Source organism: Cupressus sempervirens, chromosome 1, assembly GCF_028749045.1.
Source record: "Cupressus sempervirens isolate cs-2001-9-10 chromosome 1, ASM2874904v1, whole genome shotgun sequence".
NCBI classification, from domain to species: domain Eukaryota; kingdom Viridiplantae; phylum Streptophyta; class Pinopsida; order Cupressales; family Cupressaceae; genus Cupressus; species Cupressus sempervirens.
This window is the reverse complement of record NC_143118.1, coordinates 34,611,628-34,630,592: the sequence shown is the minus strand read 5'-3', so window position 1 is coordinate 34,630,592 and position 18,965 is coordinate 34,611,628. Positions and strand designations below refer to the sequence as shown.

At 33.0% G+C, this 18,965-nt stretch overlaps 1 pseudogene; it reads left to right on the top strand.

Moving 5' to 3' along the window:
• The first annotated feature begins 1,767 nt into the window (after nt 1–1,767).
• Nucleotides 1,768–3,689, top strand: LOC149576039 (endoglucanase 1-like; annotated as a pseudogene).
• The last annotated feature ends 15,276 nt before the right edge of the window (nt 3,690–18,965 follow it).

Here is an 18,965-nt window from a genome sequence, read left to right as displayed (position 1 = left end):
GAAAGAGAAGTTTGGTCAACATTGTCTTGTCTTTGGTGGATATATGAAAATTCAATCATTCCTTGTAACTAGCAATAAATGAAATTTCATATCAATTTTTTTTTATAAAATCACAAATAAGCAATACATTCAATATTGACAATATTATGCAAAAAATGTAGGACATTGAATTTAATGTAGTGCCCACAGAAGAGGACAAAAAAATTGGCTTCAAGCAAGGCTATAAAGCAATGGTTTCCCACCACCGTATAGAGTCTAATGGCCAAATAGATGTAGAAGATCCTAGTGCACCGGTTCACACATAGGTAAATAGGCCTAATGAATAATAAAAGTAATTGAGAATCTCATGAGAAATCATCTGTTTGATATTAATTTCTAACAATAGCAAAAATGTGCACATGAGATTTTGTTGTAGCCTAATACTCTCGACACAAATCTTACTCATGATGACAAAGGCACAAATCCTAAACATGAAAAATACCTTTACATGCATCACAATGCTATAAGTAGATATTCAATTTCTATTCAAAATTATTCATGTAATTATTAATAAAATTTAACATCTTAAATTTCAATTGGTGTAACCTTTATGTGATAATTTTTTAGTATACAGAGCACGATGTTAGTGTTGAGCATGTTAAGGTTAGGGTTAAACAAAATGTGAGAGTAGATGATGTGGCACTATCAGGTATAGAAAAATCTATGTTATCTTGTTTAGATTAATGAAATACTTATATCATTAAAAAATGTTTTGAATTAAACCCATTTATTTCTTATCGCAAGGGCACACTAACCTTGTCCTCGAAAAAAGAAGAGGAAGCCTCAGGTCATAAGATTAGAACCACAAGAACCATAGGAGAATGCTAAAGATAGTCATGATGTGCCTATTAGCCTTTATCTTCAACAAAAGAAAACTAAAAAAAGAAATGAATGTTAAAAACCTTGTTTGATGATGAATGTGTTGATGAATTTTAATGAATGTTGCCTATTAATGAATTTAATATCATGTTATTGAATATTGTTATGAGATTATAATGATTAACATGTTCACAAATTATTGATGAATTTTTATAAGTATTAATGAATTATATGTTGTGTTAATGAATGTTATGTGAATATAATGATTGATGTGTTCATAAATTATTGATGAATGTTTATATGTATTAATTAATTGTAAGTCATGTTAATGAATGTTTCTTATTAATGAATTTTATGTAATGTTATTGAATATTGTTATGTGATTATATTGATTGATGTGTTCATGAATTATTGATTAATACTTATAGGTATTAATAAATTGTTAATGAATGTTATGAGAATATAATGATTGTTTTGTTCATAAACTATTGGTGAATGTTTATACATATTAATTAATTTTATGTGGTGTTGATGAATATTATGTGATTATATTGATTCAATGATATACTTCTAAAATGAGTGAATGAAATATTTACTTAGTTTTTAATAGAGAATTTAGAGTGATTAGAGGGGGTGAGGCCAAATGACCTTCCACCTTCACATGGTTGGCCTTATTAAGTAGAGAATATGAAAGGATTCTCAAAACCAAGTGAAGCTCAAACTAAACCTATCCAGTTGGGAGAAAATAAGACTTTCAACTTGGAGGCAAGTGGCATCCTATAGTGGACTAGGCTAAAGGTGAACTAGACACTTTTTTATTTGCATTAACTTTTATCTTCACTAAGTTTTCTACAAATCACCACATTGTGACTCAAGGATTCCACCACCAATCCATTGTGTCCGAAAAAAATGGGGATTGCAATGAAAAGTGGGAGTTTCATTGTGGTCATAATGTTCTTGGTTTTTTCTACCACATCAGAAGCTAACTATTACAATAATATGCACTATGTATATGTCAGGCGAGGCTCTTCTTTGTCTCATAACTACACAAATGCTCTCACTAAATATTTTATTTTCTTCAAAGGCCAACTTTCCATGAAACTTCTAACTAATCAAAGAATGAGATGGCGAGGAGATTCTAGCCTTTCTAATGGGTCTGCTAAAAAGGTACATTCAAATTCTTTGAATGCTTAAGTATACTAAGTCTTGATAGTTTTTTTTTAATAATAATGAAGTGGGTAAGCCTTTTAAGTGATAGTGGTCTAATACTATGTCCAATACCTTATCTCTTTAGCTTAAGCTACTCTATTCTATTAAAAATAAAGTAGTTTTGATGTTTTTATATGGTTTATTGTCATTGTTGTTGTGATATGTGGATTTGACAAGAGGATATTACAATGCAAGAGACAATGTGAAATTTGGGCTGCCAATGGCATTTACCACCATAATGTTTTTTGTAGAGTGTTTTGGAGTTTGGAGGATGAATGGGTGATGATCTCTTAGATGCGAGGAATGTCATTCGTTGGGCAGCTAATTACTTGCTCAAAGTCATTGGTCACCTAGAGACTATTTATGTATAGGTATTCTAGTGTTAAGTTTTAAGTTTTGAATAGTTGTTTTACTTGGATTTCAGTGATAATGTCATTACTTACTTATAATGGGTTTTAGGTTGGGGAACCAAACTTGGATCACAAATTTTGGGAGAGACCAGAGGACATGGACACCCCTCATAGTGTGTACAAAGTGGATGCTCAAAATCTGGGCTTTGATGTTGCTTCTAAAACTATTGTGGCTCTCATTGCAGTCTCCATGGTTTTTAAGTCAACAGACCACCTTTATTCCCAGCTCATCCTTCAAATCTCAATTCGAGTAGAGAAATTATAACTCTTCATATTTTTAGCTCTCTCATTCTGATGATGGATCATTATGTATGATCAAAAACATTAAAAAGCACACACAATCTTACCCATAAACATAAATAAAAAACCATAAATGTATACATTATTATCTATAGATTGTATGCTTTCAACATATGTTCATACAATGTGTGTGCATGATGATGAAGTCCAACTAGCTATTCTTCATACTCTTTGGTGTTGTTATTCAAGAGATTGTCTTTCAAATCAATGACATGTTTCATGCCTTTTGATCAAGTTTTTAATCAATTTTTTGCAAGTTGGAAAATTTCTAATGATAATATTGAGTGCGATAGGAAACACCCATAATATTAGTATTATTTTTTATTAAGAAGAATTTTTGTATGGTGATCGATATGATTATTAAAGTGACTTTTCGTTAATACTCTATTTTTTTTGTATAGGTTTTCTATATATTTTGTTACAACAAATATTATATAGAATACTTGTCCGCATAAAAATTTCCTATAATAAATTATATACAGTTGATTTCTAAAGAAACCATCGCAATACTGATTGATTCTCTTAATTCTTACTATGAAAATGGGATGTTATGTGTGGGTGCCTAGGTTTTTGAGTTTGCTAACAAATATAGAGGTGCATATAGTGATCCATTATAGTCTGATGTTTGCCCATTTTATTGCTCTTATTCTAGATATCATGCAAGTATATCCTACCATAAACCTTCTAAATTAACTAACAGCAAAAAAATTGGAATATACATGACATATATTCATTAAATTTATGTAGGATGAATTACTTTGGGGAGTAGCATGGTTGTAGAGAGCCATTGCAAATGAATCTTACCTTAACTACATTCAAGTAAATGGCCATATGTTGGGTGTTGAGGAAAATGTGAATATATTCAGGTGGGATGATAAACATGCAGGAACTCGAGTCCTTCTCGAAAAATGAAGCTCAACAAATCTCCCATATTTTGCCAGGCCTATGGGCATCTATTTTGAAATAGGACCTTGATAAAGAAATCAAAGAACTTGATGGTAAAACTATTGATAGTCCTAATAAAGGTCCTAAGTTCAAGATACATGTTGTTTTTAAAATTGTCATTCAAATAATTTTGTTCTTCTACACCCTTCCATTGAATATCACTCTTATTATTTTTACATGATAGTTTTGTTTCTATTTTAAAGCTCTTATGTTTGTAGTGCTGACCTGATATCAAAATATAGATTATAAAGTCCATTAGAATTATCATTAGCTTCATTTACTGATATAGCTATGTGGTAGTTCAATCGTTGTTTGGGAGATACTTATTACTTCATTGATTTTCTCAATTATGTAATGATTACAAAGCTAGCAAAGAAGAATAAGAAATGAAATCACAGAATAAAAAGAAAACATAGTACGCTAGATTTGGAAATGAGAGAGAATGGAACTTGAATATGCAAATTGGATTTGAAATTGTTTAATGTGACTAATGTGTTAGGTGTCCTAGTCTGAGGTTCATGTGAATGACAAAAGAAGCGGCAATTATAATTAGGAGGTCTTGTAGGCCAATCTCTTGAAAATATCGCCAAAATACTTGGTCATGTATGCTAAATACCCTAGTCCAGGTTTCTTTTGCCTTTTCAAAAGTCCTTGTTACATTTGTAGTCTGCTCTATGCACCTTTAACTCTTTTGCTCTCAAATTTGAAGTCACATACACAAAGAAAGGGGAAGAAGGGATGTGTTCTATAGGGGTTGGCTTGCTTAATTCAAACTTTGTGTTGGTATTTCAAACTCTACAGTAGCTAATCATGATGTAAAATAGACCTTGTTGCAAAGAGGTTTAGAGGCTAAAAATTAGTGGAAATATTGAATATTACCTCAAGTCTAAAACCCCAGGCATGAAGACTCAAAAAAATTTTGATTTTGTATGCTTTCATGACAGAGAAGCACATTATGATTGGTCATGATAGCTACAACAAAATTGTGTGCTTGAATTAATTTCTCCTTGATTGTAGATCTGTGCTCAATTGCTTAATTGGATTTTCTTATAGGAGCTAATAGTGGAGAGGATTTTGAAATGAGATTAGGAGTTTTATCTATATGCAACTTACACCTTTGCAACTTTGTCTTTTTAGGGAAGGTTGACACCAGAGGAAAATTCTTGTAATTAGTAAAGCCAACATTCATATTTATAAATCTATGGCCAAACCGCCTGAATAGGGGCACCTAATGCCCTAGTTGTAGTAGATTGAGCCATGAAAATGTCATGAATAGGGGATGCAGACTATTTTATTTTTATTTTTTAAAACTATGACCATCATCGATATTTCAACAGAGCTTGTCATCGAGGGTTTGAGAAGACCATCGAATCATCTCTAGGAATTGTTGATATTTCAACATAGCCTACCATCGACGGTATGATAAACCTATTGCATATTCTCTAGCATGAGTCAATATTTTAATGTGGCCTGCCATCAACGGTATGGAAAACCTGCTGAATCATCTATCGATGTTGTCAATATTTTGACATTTCAAAATAGTGGTCTGATGCCACCATGTTTCATATATGGGGATGATTTTTGATAGAGTATGTTGTCGATAAATTGACAATCGTGGAGTGCATCAAAAGTTTGACAAAAATCTAGCAATGTTGTGTTTCCATGTGGAAGCGTCAAACTTTCAACTACAGAGTCTTAAAAAATAGGTCCAATTTTACTAGTGTCTTATTCACTACCTCTATTTTTCCATCAATTTTTGAATGATGTGATGAGTTGAACTTTAAATTTTTCTTCAAATTTTTCAACAAGGTATGTCAAAAGTACCCAGCAAAATTAGTGTCACAATCTAAAAGTATGCTCTTTGGCAGATTGTGTACAGTCTCACCACTTCTTTGGAAAACAATTCTACCACATGAGCAACATCACTAGTCTTCTTATAGTGAATGAATTGTGTCATCTTTTAAAAAAATTCAACCAAAAAAAACCAAATCATGTCCTTGTTGAGTCCTTGGAAAGCTAAGAAAAAATATATATATATTGATATCCTCCCACAACTTCTACAATATAGGTAATGGATGATACAACCCTCTATTTTGTTTCACTCCGTTTTCAATCTGACACATTCTAAAACTCTGTACAAATTTCCTCTCATTTTGTTGCAATTATAGCTAGTAATAATTCTCAGTAATCAAATCAATGGTTTTATCTCTAACAAAATTTCCAGCCAATCCTTTGCTACATTTCTCCTTGATATGACTCTCTCTCAGTCAACTACTAGGAATACAAAATTGACTCCCTCTAAATAACATTCAATGTTGAATGATGAAATCCAACCAATTTTTTCTATCAACTGTAATAAGTTATGTACAAGCTTTCCAAGCTTCACCAAAATCATGATCCTCTAGATACAAACTCTTGAGTTCCTTGAACCCATCCACCTCAATATGCATCTCTATCATCAAATGGTGTCTTTTGCTAAGAGAATTTTCAATGCTATTAGACTTATCACTCCTATGTTTTAAAATAAATGTGTAACCTTGTAAAAATGCAACTTATTTCAAAGGCCTCTTTGTCAACTTTCCTTGGGTATTCAAATATTTCAAAGCTTGATGATATATATATAAAACAAACTCCTTAGGAAGAAGATAGTGTCTCCATTTCTTTAATACAAGTTGAACTATAGCATAAAATTCCTAATCATAAACAAAATATTTTTCTTTTGACATCATTCAACTTCTCACTGAAATAGGCAACACATCTATCTTCTTTGCTTAAAACAACTCCTATTACAGAACCACTATCATCATAATCTAATTGAAACACCTTGTTAAAATATTGAAATGCTAAAATAGTTTTTTTCTGTAATTTTCTATTTCAAAAAATTAAAAATCTTACCTACTCTTAAAGTCCATTTGAACTCATTCTTATCCCCTCTCATTATTTTATTCAAGGGTCAACAAATATTGCTATAAGTTAGACAATCCATGAAAAGATCTTACCTCAGTAGCACTGTGGCTTGGATTGGGCCATTTAATGATAGCCTTCACTTTCTTAGAGTCCATTTTTAGACCTTCTATTGAAACTAAAAATTCCAAATACACTAAATGTGTCTTCACATGACTACATTTCTTCAAATTAATCAACAACTTTTCTTCGTAGAAGTTGATAAAATCCAACTCCACAGTGTGCCAAGATCACCTGCATGCAAATAGCTTGTTGAAGAGAAACCAAAGAAGGAAGAAAGCAAGAGCTTGGAGCAAACAATGCAAGAGAAAATATTTCACAATAGAAAAATGAAATTTCTATGTGAATAGATGAATTTACAATGAGAGAGAGAGAGAGAAAGAGAAAGAGAGAGAGAGAGAGAGAGAGAGAGAGAGAGAGAGAGAGAGAGAGAGAGAGAGAGAGAGAGAGAGAGAGAGACAGACAGACAGACAGACCGAATATAAAGGCCTCAAGGAAGCTTGTAGAACAAGCTAGAAAGTGCTAGAGGATGAGGTTGACAACTAAGCACACTTCCACAAAAAGGTGGAACATGCTAGAAGGGAACAAACTCTCGTGTTGTCAACAACTCATCACTATAACTATTAATTGCATGCATTAACCTAAGTAAGCTTAAGTAAAAGAATAAATAATTAATTATTTACTCTAACACCCCCCCTTTAGTGCAACTTAGGGGAATGCCTTAAGCTCACAAAAACTAAGATGAATGCAAAATGGGTCCTAACAACAAAGCCATGTTATGTACCCATGTACAATGCAAAGAAATGCAACCTCTGAAAATGGGGAAAGAGGGAAAATCTCATGGGAAAAACCCTCCCCCAAAAAGAGGTAAGTACAAACATGCTAAAAAAATGAAGGAATGAAGGAAAGCCTCAACAAGACCCCCCAAGGACAACTTTCACCAAAAATGTTTCAAGAGACTCTCTCAAAACCATAAGTACAACCAAGCCCCTCATGAGAGATAGAAAAGACACCAAAGCCCACCCCAAAATAACATAGCTAATGAAACTCCAATGTGGAGTAAACAAGGGAACAAAACAAGGGAACCCCTAAATTAGAGGGAAAGTCGGAAGGCCTTGCTGATGCTCAAAGGAGAAAATATGAGGATCCTAAAAGGGAATCCCCAAGGTAGGTGTGATGACACTGTCATGAATGTCCACTATAGAATCCACAACACGTACACCTAGAGGCTCAATGAATGTAGCTGGAGGATTGGGTAGAGAAAAAGAAGAATCATGTTGAAGAGAAAAGACCTCAACTAGATGTGGTGTGGCATTCAAAATAGGGATCTCAGGAAAAATACAAAGGTTCAAGTATCCTGGTTGCACCACATGATGCTCTTGTGAAAGAGAAGTAATGTGCTCCAAAAATGGAGATGGTGGGAAAAAGTGCAAGAAGGTGTAGAGACGGGTGGAAGAAACAACTGTCCCTATAGAAATAAGGCCTCTTGTAGCACAATCTTGAATGAAGACTAAATTTGCAATGAAATCAACTATCTTCCCTGATCCACTATGTGTAATTTAAGAAATCAAAAGAAGGTTGGCAGAAAAAGATGGAATATATAATACATCATTGAATATACCATCCTGGATGTGAACTAAACCTTTCTCACAGATTGGTAGGGTAGTGTTATTCCCCATGAGAATATGAGGAATGGGAGAAGCCTTGAGAGAAGAGAAGAAACCTTGAGAAGATGTCATATGGTGAGAAGCACCTGAATCCAGTATCCAAGGGACCTATGAAGAGTATGTAATAGATGCTTGTAAAGCATGACCCTTTCTAAGATTTGGTGTAGATGTCAAAGATGTGGAAGAAGACTGAAAGGTAGACCCTTGTGAGGTAGAAGAGGATGGAGAGGAAACAGTGCTCTTCTAAAGAAGAGCTTGTAAATCTGCAATTTGTTTTGCATAGCCATCAAATCTCTTCTAAAAATAATGTGCCTCATCATGAGATCCTTTCTGACAATAGGAACAGGTAGTCATCTGAGTCTTCTTTTTCTCCTTCTTCTTAGAAGATGATGATGAGCCAGTAGAAGGAGAATCTAATATCTGCTTCAGCTTCTACTCCTATGTATCCTTGGCAAGCAATGCTTGCGACTATGAACCTGAAAGTGAATCCATCTGAGTGATCTTGAACTATTCACAAGTTAACTGATCACAAAATATCTCAAATGAAGGCATCATGTGTCTACCACCAGGGCATCCATAGTGGAGTAGAAAGTGGAAGAGAAGATCTAATACTGTCCCCTCAACTTTGAAAGTATCAAAAAGATACACTCATCATCTATTTTGTTTTTCCCACATCCCTGCAAAATTGCATGTAGAGATTTGAGCTTTAGCAAAAGTCTTCAATGGTGAGAAAGCTATTTGGTGATAATAAAGTCAAATCTGCATCAAGCTGAAGTGCCCAAAACTCATTTACTGTGCCAACCAAAGTCTAAAAATTTGGTACAATAAGCTTGTGGAGTGGTCAAACCATCCAAGCAAAATAGTAGACTATCTAAAATGTTTAGTGCAATCAATCCCATGGCCTCATCCATTTTATTCTCATGTTGAAGAACCTCAAAATGGCATGTTAGAATAGGTTGGTTCTCATTCAAACATGACCATAAGCCTCTTGACATGAGAATCTTAGTCATCTATGCCTTCCACATTTGATAGTTGTGTGGTGTGCGTCGGGTCACAGATGGATCCGATATTGTAAGAAAAACATAGAAGCAGAAGGGTTTATTTTGAAGTAAATTACAGAAATAAAATCCCCCCCCCCCCCCCCCAAAAAAAAAAAATAGGAGCTCAATATTACTCCAAATTGATTCCAAATCTGGAAAGTAAACAATAAATCATGCACTTTTTTAAAAAATAGCATTGAAATATGTGTCCATATGAGCCTGAATGAAGCCTTTGAAGGTGCAAAAATAAGGATTTTTGAGTTGTAGAAAAATTAGGAATAGAGATGTTAAACTTCCTGCACCAATGTCTAGATTACAAAATTCTACCCCAAAACAAAAAAAAAATTGCTCAAAAAAATGAGTCCGTATGAGGGAGATATCACTATTTGAAAATCACCTCTGTAGTTATTTCTTTTGAATCACCGTCGTCACACCTCCAAAAAATGTCAAATCTATTATATCAAACCCTCTTTCTCCTTTTTTTCAAAATACTGAAAAAATGCTCTTCCTCTCGATTGAAGAAAAAATCACAAGAAAACTAGGGTTTGTGTCTCCAAATCGTGGCTTCAAAAATCCTTCAACCAAGAAGCAGCAAGGAGGCTCTGATACCATCTAAGAATTGATAAAATCCAACTCCATAGTGTGCCAATATCACTTCCATGCAAATAGCTTGTTAAAGAGAAGCCAAAGAAGGAAGAGAGCAAAATCTTGGAGCAAACAATGCAAGAGAAAATATTTCACAATAGAAAAATGAAATTGCTATGTGAATGGATGAATTTACAATGAAAGAGAGACAAAATATAAAGGCATCAAGGAATCTTGTAGAACAAGATGGAAAGTGCTAGAGGATGAGGTTGACAACTAAGCACACTTCCACAAAAAGGTGGAACATGCTAGAAGGGAACAAACTCCCATGTTGTCAACAACTCATCACTACAACTATTAACTACATGCATAAACCTAAGTAAGCTTAAGTAAAAGAATAAATAATTAATAATTAATTAATTATTTACTCTAACATTCTTTCCTCAACTTCTCAAACACCCTACAAATGTGTATTATATTCTCCTTCAATGTCTTACTAAAGATCAAAGTATGGTCAAGGTAAACAATGAAAAACTTACCCAAAAATATTTTTAGTATCTCATTCATGAGCCACATAAAAGTGCCCAGTGCATTGGTTAGCCAAAAAGAAATGAGTAACCTTTCCCTTGTCTTGAAAGTAGTCTTCCATTCATATCATTCTTTGATTTGAATTTGATGATATTGAATTCATATCTATCTTTCTGAAATACACAACTTCGCTCAAACAATTCATAATATCATCCATCCTTAGAGATGGAAATCTATACTTAATTTTGATCTTGTTGATAGCCCTAGAATCTATACACATCCTCCATTCTCCATTCTTATTTGGTGTTAATACTACTAGTATAGCACATGAACTCAAACTCTCTCAAATTGTCCCCTTCTATAATAACTCATGTGCTAGTCTATTCAACTCTTCACTTTCTTCTAGCGTCATTATGTGTGTTGCCTTATTTGGAAAACTAGCTTCTAGAAACAAGTTTGTATTGTGACTAATCTTCCTTGCTGAAGGTAATCCATCAAGCACATTATTATATATAATATCCAACAAATTTTCAACTCTTGCAGGTTCCTCTTCTACTTCTTTATTACCATCTTTCAAAAATATAGAAAAATACATATGCTCATGTCTCATGCCCTCTAGGAACTTTCTTCCATTAAAAAAAAACATATTCAGGCATTACTACATACATTTTTTTGTATTCCCTTCATTGGCTTTTGCTTAAGGAAATACATCCATTGTGAGGGAATAGGTATTTACATGACCATTATGTACAACATGTGTGTCAAACTACCAAAATATACCTAGCAATATATAACATACATCCATGGGTATGATATCACATATTACCTCATCATAGTAGCTTCCAATCTTGAGCTTCACTAGACACTATTTACTGGCCATGACATTGTGGTCATCCTAAACCTAGGAAATATAATATAGATGTGGGTGTTCCTACCTCAATGTTTAATTTTGTAATCATCTCCTCTAACACCAAATTGTTATTACTTCCACCATTGATAATTACATTGCAATACTTATATTCACACTTGCACCAAACAAGCTCCTCCTTTGATTGAGCTCATTCTCACCATGCAAGATGACTCTTTTGTTAACTAGGACTTATCCTCTTTCAACATCTTCAAAATGTGATAATTTGGCATCTTCATCAACATGTGAAAAATTTTCCTAGTCTTTAATTTTCCTATCTATCCTTCCTTGGAGGTGGGGACATTCAAATTCTCTATGAACTTCTTCTCCATAGTGAAAACATGTTCCACAAAAACCCCTTCCAAATCCTTGTCCTCTTTCTCTTCCTCTTTGATCCCTATTACTCTACCATGGAAATGATTGTAATTGTTTCCCCTTTGATTCTAACTACTACTAGTGACCTCATCCTTCTTTTGATCTTCATTTTGGCCTCCATAAGACCATCCACCAGATCTTCCACTTTGTCTACTCTTAAAGTTATTGTTTAACTTTTTCTCTACTCTAGGGAAAACTGGTATGCCTCTTCAATATTGTTCATTCGGACTAGAATCAATTCCTCTGAAATGGTTGACCTCAACCCATTAAGGTAACTTGAAACTTTCTACTTGTTATCTTTTGCATGGCCTATTCTAATGAGAAATTGGTAGAACTCTTTTCTATACTATTAAATAGGTCTTCCTACTTGCCTTAACCCTTGAATTTTCTTCAATAAATCAAGCTCATAATCAATGGGAATGAATTGTCACTTCAATTCATCTACAATCTATCCCATCTTGTGATTTTCTCTTTTCCTCTTCTATTTCACTCCACTTGGATCTCCTATAACCAAATCTTTGTACGATGCCTTCACAAACTTACCTTATCAGGATCCTCAATATCTTCATACTCAAAATATGATTCTAATTCATTGATCCAGTTGATCAATTTCTTTGAGTTAAAATTTCTCAAAAATTTGGGAACGCCAATCTTGAGTCTCTTCCCAAGCTTGAAAATGGCCTTGAAAATGTTTTCTTCTTCTTGGTTCATAATTTTTCCATCTTCCTCTTGAACAACATTTTCTTCTTCTCTTTGATCCTTACTTTCATCTCTTATGACAAGATTCATTCATTTGTGCATATACTATTTCAATGCTTTTATTTGTTTCTAGGGGGCTCTAAAATCCTTAGGTGGCATACCACTAGCTCTTCCACCATGTTCCCTTCATGAAGGTATTTTCACGCTTATCATTGAAAGCCTAAACCACGATCATGGTACAAATGGCCTCACAATCAATGATCTATCCACACACTCATCTAAAATTATGGTCCTAGTGTGAATTGTCTCATAGTCAATGATATGTCTACACACTTAATAACTCCTACTTTGATACTACTTGATGAAGTCTTCTCCCCTTAATACCATGAACACACAATGGAAAATAGATAAATAACACAATTTTGCAAGAACTAAAAATGAGCTTCTTATTATTTTCAAAAGAATGGAATTACAAATTTTTGAAATAAAATATGTAAAGCCACATGGGCACCTTCCATGCAATATTCAACAAGACAAAGCTACAAACCACCACTAAGAATTGGTATCTCTAACCATTGTTGTTTATTAATGTCAACCACTTACTCATTTACAAGGCATAGTCAGACGGTCATCATTGCAACCAAGCTACTCTACATAGGTCAAGTCGTGTACATAAGAAAGTATGTATTGAGCTCTATAGGAGTCGAGTAAGTTGATGGTCATCGAGTATTTTAATACGAGCCAAGCTCAACAATCACCGAGAAATTTTCAAGCATGCAAGTGTTTAACGATATATTGTGTGTTGAGAACTATATAGATCAAGCAATAGAAATGTCAAGTGTCAAAAAATAGTAAAGGACGAGCAATGTAGAATTTACACAAAAGTTAGGAATGGAACAAATTCTGAGGTAACATGTCTTCAAGCTAACATGGAAGGAACATTTAATATTTTTAGAGGTTGTTACAGAGATTTTTATGCATGAATGACTTGGATTACATAGCCTTATGATTTGTGATCAATGACTCAGATGGAGAGGCTATTATGGAACCATCTAGAAAACTCTTTATGAAACTCTTTAAATAATGATGATCTTAACCTAGATCATAGTGTGCATAAGTATGTATGTGAGATTGAGCAAGAGAAAGAATGGAGAAGTGTATGCATGTGAACAAGGATCAGGATCACATAAGAAGTCAATGAAGGGTTATATTAACACTTAACAAAGCAAGTGACCTATTCATAGGAGTGAAGTGAAAGGGAAAGGCAAGTAATATCATATCAAAGGAGAGGATCAATTAACAAGGAGAAGACTCAAAATCATCTTATAGAGCAAACTGAGAGTCAGGTACTAAATCGGTTTTAACTAACTTGAGTCTAAGTAAATCTTTTAATAGAGTGGTCTTAATAGATCTTCATAAATCTCCTAACAAAATCCTTACTTTTTTGTAAGTGTCAAATACTCTAACAAGGTGAGACCTAGCAGTCTCTTAAGCTTTTAACAACCTAGCAGACCCCTCATAGGGTAGATCATATTTTATGATTAAACATTGTAACCATAATAGGTTAACTTCATTATTGCAGTAGTGAAGATTTGTGGGTATTATCACCACCTTAGTTTTACCTTCACCTTGGAGGATTTTTGGGTAACAAATAGTGTGTTATGTGTTTATTTTCATGCATGTGATAGATTAGATTTATATGTTGCAACAGATTTACATTACAAGTTTTACATGCACAAGTTTACTGATAGATGTGCGTGAATTGGTGAAAAGTTTAAGTGATTAAGTTTATGATTCCACAACCCCCCCCCCCCCCCCCCCCCCCCAGTATCTTGTTTATCCTATTTATACCTCCATCAGTGAACAAAACTTCCCTGGACAACCAATGGGCCTTCCTTATATAGGCATTTTCCACTACCTAGCAAGGTTCCAGACACTTAGACCTAACTCTTGAGGCCAGCCATTCTAAAAATATATTATTTTATTATACTTTATTCCATAGAATAGACTCAAGACAATTTATAAAGTACATTTTTGGGTAACCCAACTTCTGGAGACCATAACTTGCAAATGGTTGACAAAATTGGCTATTCAAATCCCTTTTCAAAAATAGGAGCTTATGCTCTATAGTTTTTAACCACACAAGCATCCATTAGCTAAGGTTTGACCTCCTTTTAGAACCATTTAGGCCCTCAAAACTTAACCTAAATTTTTTATACCAAAAATTCATACCGAAAATATGCAATAACTTCACCAATACATATGATATGGAAATGAAACTTGTCAGGTGGGATGATATATCTAAGATGAACCTCCACTTATGAAATTAAAATACTCAAAGCTCACATGACCAACTTACTACAAATGGTAAGCTTCAACAAATAGCAACTCTACACTAAAACAACTCTTATTGAAATATATATATATATATATATATATATATATATATATATATATATATATATATATATATATATATATATATATATAAAGAGAAATATTTTTGGGCGATGCAAGATTGTCATTACACCTACAAAGCTCCTACATTAGTAATGGATATCCTAGACTAGGATGCAAAGCATAATAATAATCCTTTTGGGCCCAAATTTGAACCTTGAATAGTTGTAACAATGTAGAGTCACAAATTGGCCCTTGATATAGGCCTTCTTCAAAACTTAATCTTGAAATTTGTGAGTTGTGTATAAATACAATTTTTTACCCCTTATTTTAGCAACTCAAGTAGTCGGGTAAAAGTACAAAGTTGTGTCACCTATCAGAATGACTGAATTTGAGTATTTCTATCTAAAATTCAAATTTTTTAAGACATATGATCTAGATAAATTCATTCTAGATAAGTTATATATGGTCTCACACTTTTCCAATTGGAAATGTCTATTAAATGCATATTTTATACGAGTTTGTATCCAAGTACTAAATAAATCAAAATATTTCAGAAAAGTGGTGTTTTAATAACTCTTTTAATTGAGAATTAATATCACTCCAATTGAGCAATTCAATTGGGAATCATCAAGGCATTTTAGGACATATTTGAAGTTGAGCATTCAAGCATTCAAATTCAGAAATGATCAAATGTATGTATTCCTTGATGATTAAAGGAAACTATTAATTCCTAGCAAACAACATCAGGTTTTGTAAAGGCTTCAAGACAACAAGTTTATCAAACGTATTTGTGTATGTAAAATACTTACATGGAACCTTAGATATGTTAAAATCAATTCAATATCAAAAGATTTAATACTATTTAACAATTTGAACTAAAAATAATCAAGAACATCCTATGGATCTTTGTCTCAAAGAACTAAAGAAATAATTTATCAGCAAAGTGCTCCTAAAGTGACAACTCTTATAATGAGAATGCATAGCTTCACTAAATGTTGAGCTAAAATGCAAATTATATGAAAATTATACTAAATGAAGATCAATTGCCCTAGTCTACATGCTTAATTTGATTCTTGATTCTTCCATTATGATATTTCTATGAATTAAAAACTCTCTATTCTAATGAGTTTAACTATAGTTTGGATGCTCTAAATGAAAGTGGATACTTTTCTCTAAGAATGCATCCTATTTAGAAGATTTTCTCAAAAGTGAGGGGTTGAGTTAATTAACTATGATTAGATGAAAGAGTTAAGTTGTGTTTGTTGGTGTGTTCCTTCTAGAGGGACAAGATTGATTTTCCAAAAATGAATTGTCAAGATAGCAAATCCTTGGAGTGATCCATGTGCAAATATATTTGATCTCTTGTTGGTGCTTTAGTTTTTGTTTCTTGGTGGTTGTTGCTAGATTTTAGTAATATTTAATTCCAATAATTATTTAAATTAGTCAGGATTGCAAATTGAATGGGGTGGATTATTTATTTAAAAGAAATATGCAATCAAATGATTTATTCAATTGCATAGTGGTGTAATTTTTTGAATTTAATTGATCCAGATTGCTTGAATTTAATCATTTGATAGCTTTGACATAGCTTGACCAATTTGAGGTGTATACAAATTCCCCTCTTTGAATCAATGTGTGAAGTGTGTTAGTTCAAGAAAGGTTTGATGTTTAACTCCAATTTAATGTATGATGCAACTTTAATTGACTTGATGATACAATGATGATCTAATGACAATAGAATCTCGATATGAATCCCTAATGTGTGATTTTGACTAAATTTTATGCCCCAATGATGTTTTCAAATTTTCAACATCTACTGCCCCTTATTTTAAATGTCTAATTATTTTCAAGATCCTAATGATTGTATGCCCCCTTGAGAAATGAATCGAAATGAATTTGTAAGATATTGATGAGTTTCAAAGTTTTAAGTATTTTTCAAAATTTGAGTGAAATCCCAATTTTGATTAATTTACTACTATGAATAATGAAAAAGAAAATCCAAGGTAAAAAGAATTGATAAAAAGGACTTTATTTAAATATATTTGGTAAAAAAACCCTTTTAATAGGTCATATTTTATATATAAAGGTTCTAGTTGACATTTTAACCTATCATTCTCACATTCTCTCAACCCTTTTCTCCTTCCTTGGTTGAAATCATAGTGGGACCAATTCAAAAGCATAGGTCCAAAAGGGGGTTGATATTTAAACCTTCAACTACCTATAGACCTTTGATATGCATCAATTCTCATCTATTTTTTTGTTTTCTTTCATAGATAAATATTTAGATTTAAGCATTTTTTTCAATTGAAATTTGACTTGTTCCTATTTCTCAAATTTAGAAGGTTTGGGTTTCTCATATTCCTACTTAGATAGAGCATCTTGGTTAAATAGATGGTGTTAGAACTACTATGGGTCCTCCTTTAGATTGAGGTGGTGCTATAGTGATTAGTTATAGATAGAGATAGATTTTACCCCTATTGATCATATGCATAATGATTGCGCCCTTTCTTTTAAAGATTCATCAGTTGAACTAATCACCAACATCTCCCTTCAAGATTCATGAGATGGTTTAACAACCTCCTCTATCTTATATAAGCCTATTGGTTGTATTGAGAATAAAAGGGTGATTTTTTGGTGCAACAAAAACTCCCACTCTAATAAGTGGTATCAAATCTTGGTCATAGGTTTGAATCCCCTAGGGTGACATTAAGGGGGTATGATTGGACTAATTGCAAACTTCTCCTTTCAAGATTCATGACATTGTTTAATAGCCTCATGGGATTTCTATAAGTTTAGTGATTGTATTAGACATTAAAATGTCAATCCTTTGGTAGAATAACAACTACAACTCTTAAAGTAATTAGGTTTCCACAATCCATTAGAAAGGAAAATAGTTTTCTAGAAATTGATTGTGTGTACAAATTTTGTATCATCAACATTTTGAATTAAACACAATGATCCATCATCTTTTTTTTGTCTACTCTCTTACACTCTCCTTCATCCTAACGTTGAATCATTGTGTGTAATCTGAAATTTTGGATTATTTATGAGTAATAACTATAAACTTTGAACCTTTAAATTGATCACCAAATGGAAATATAATAATGCACAATAATATGAAATTTAACACCATAACAAAAGAGTTTTTCTTCTTAGGGAAAACCCCGTCAAGGGAAAAAAAAATGTAATGGGGATGATACCCACAAGATCGTGACTAATATTAAAATATCCCTTTTAGAGGACTTGACACTGTTAGGAGTCGATACAATATATTTAGTACAATTGTCCCTATTAAAGGACAAGTTACTGTTAAAGGACAAAACCCCTATTAAAAGGTTCCAACCCTACTAGGCGTTGATGAGAACAAAGTGTGCACTACCTAGAGAGAGAAGGTTAAATCCACCTATAAAAAGACTCATTGTCTAAGATGTGAAGGTTAAAGCCACCTTCAAGAATTTACAAATTTAAATGATGAATTGACTGATGACAACACACTTATCTTAATAGTTCCAATGAAGTGTACTAGAAATGATAGCAATTCCACTCATACGTCTTCTCAAATCATTTGAAAGTCCTTCAGCTCTACTTTGATACCAAGCATCAAGGATTGCATGTATAATAAGCATTCCATATATTACAAATAAAGAAATTACATTCTTTTATACAAGTTACAAGCAAGCAATTATGTCAATCTATCAGGAATCCCCCCAATGCATAATTAAATAAATAAACTCATGCTAAGGTATACACACCTTTAAAAAATATACAACAATTATATAACTTAAATTGCATGTTATGATCCATAATTAATGCTCAACGCATTAATTAACGTGCTACACCATCTTGTCAACTACCAAAACAATATTCCATATGCCACATGTTAGAAAAAAAATGTTGCATGAACGAAATGATCTACAAATCTTGCAACACATTCTTGTAACATGCATTATGCCCACAAACTAGTCTAGATCACAATCATGTTATACCCAAAATATTGCAACCAACTCTAGCATAATTCCATGTCACTAACCCATAACTAGTCTTCACTAAAATAACTAACAAGTTGTGACCATAGACC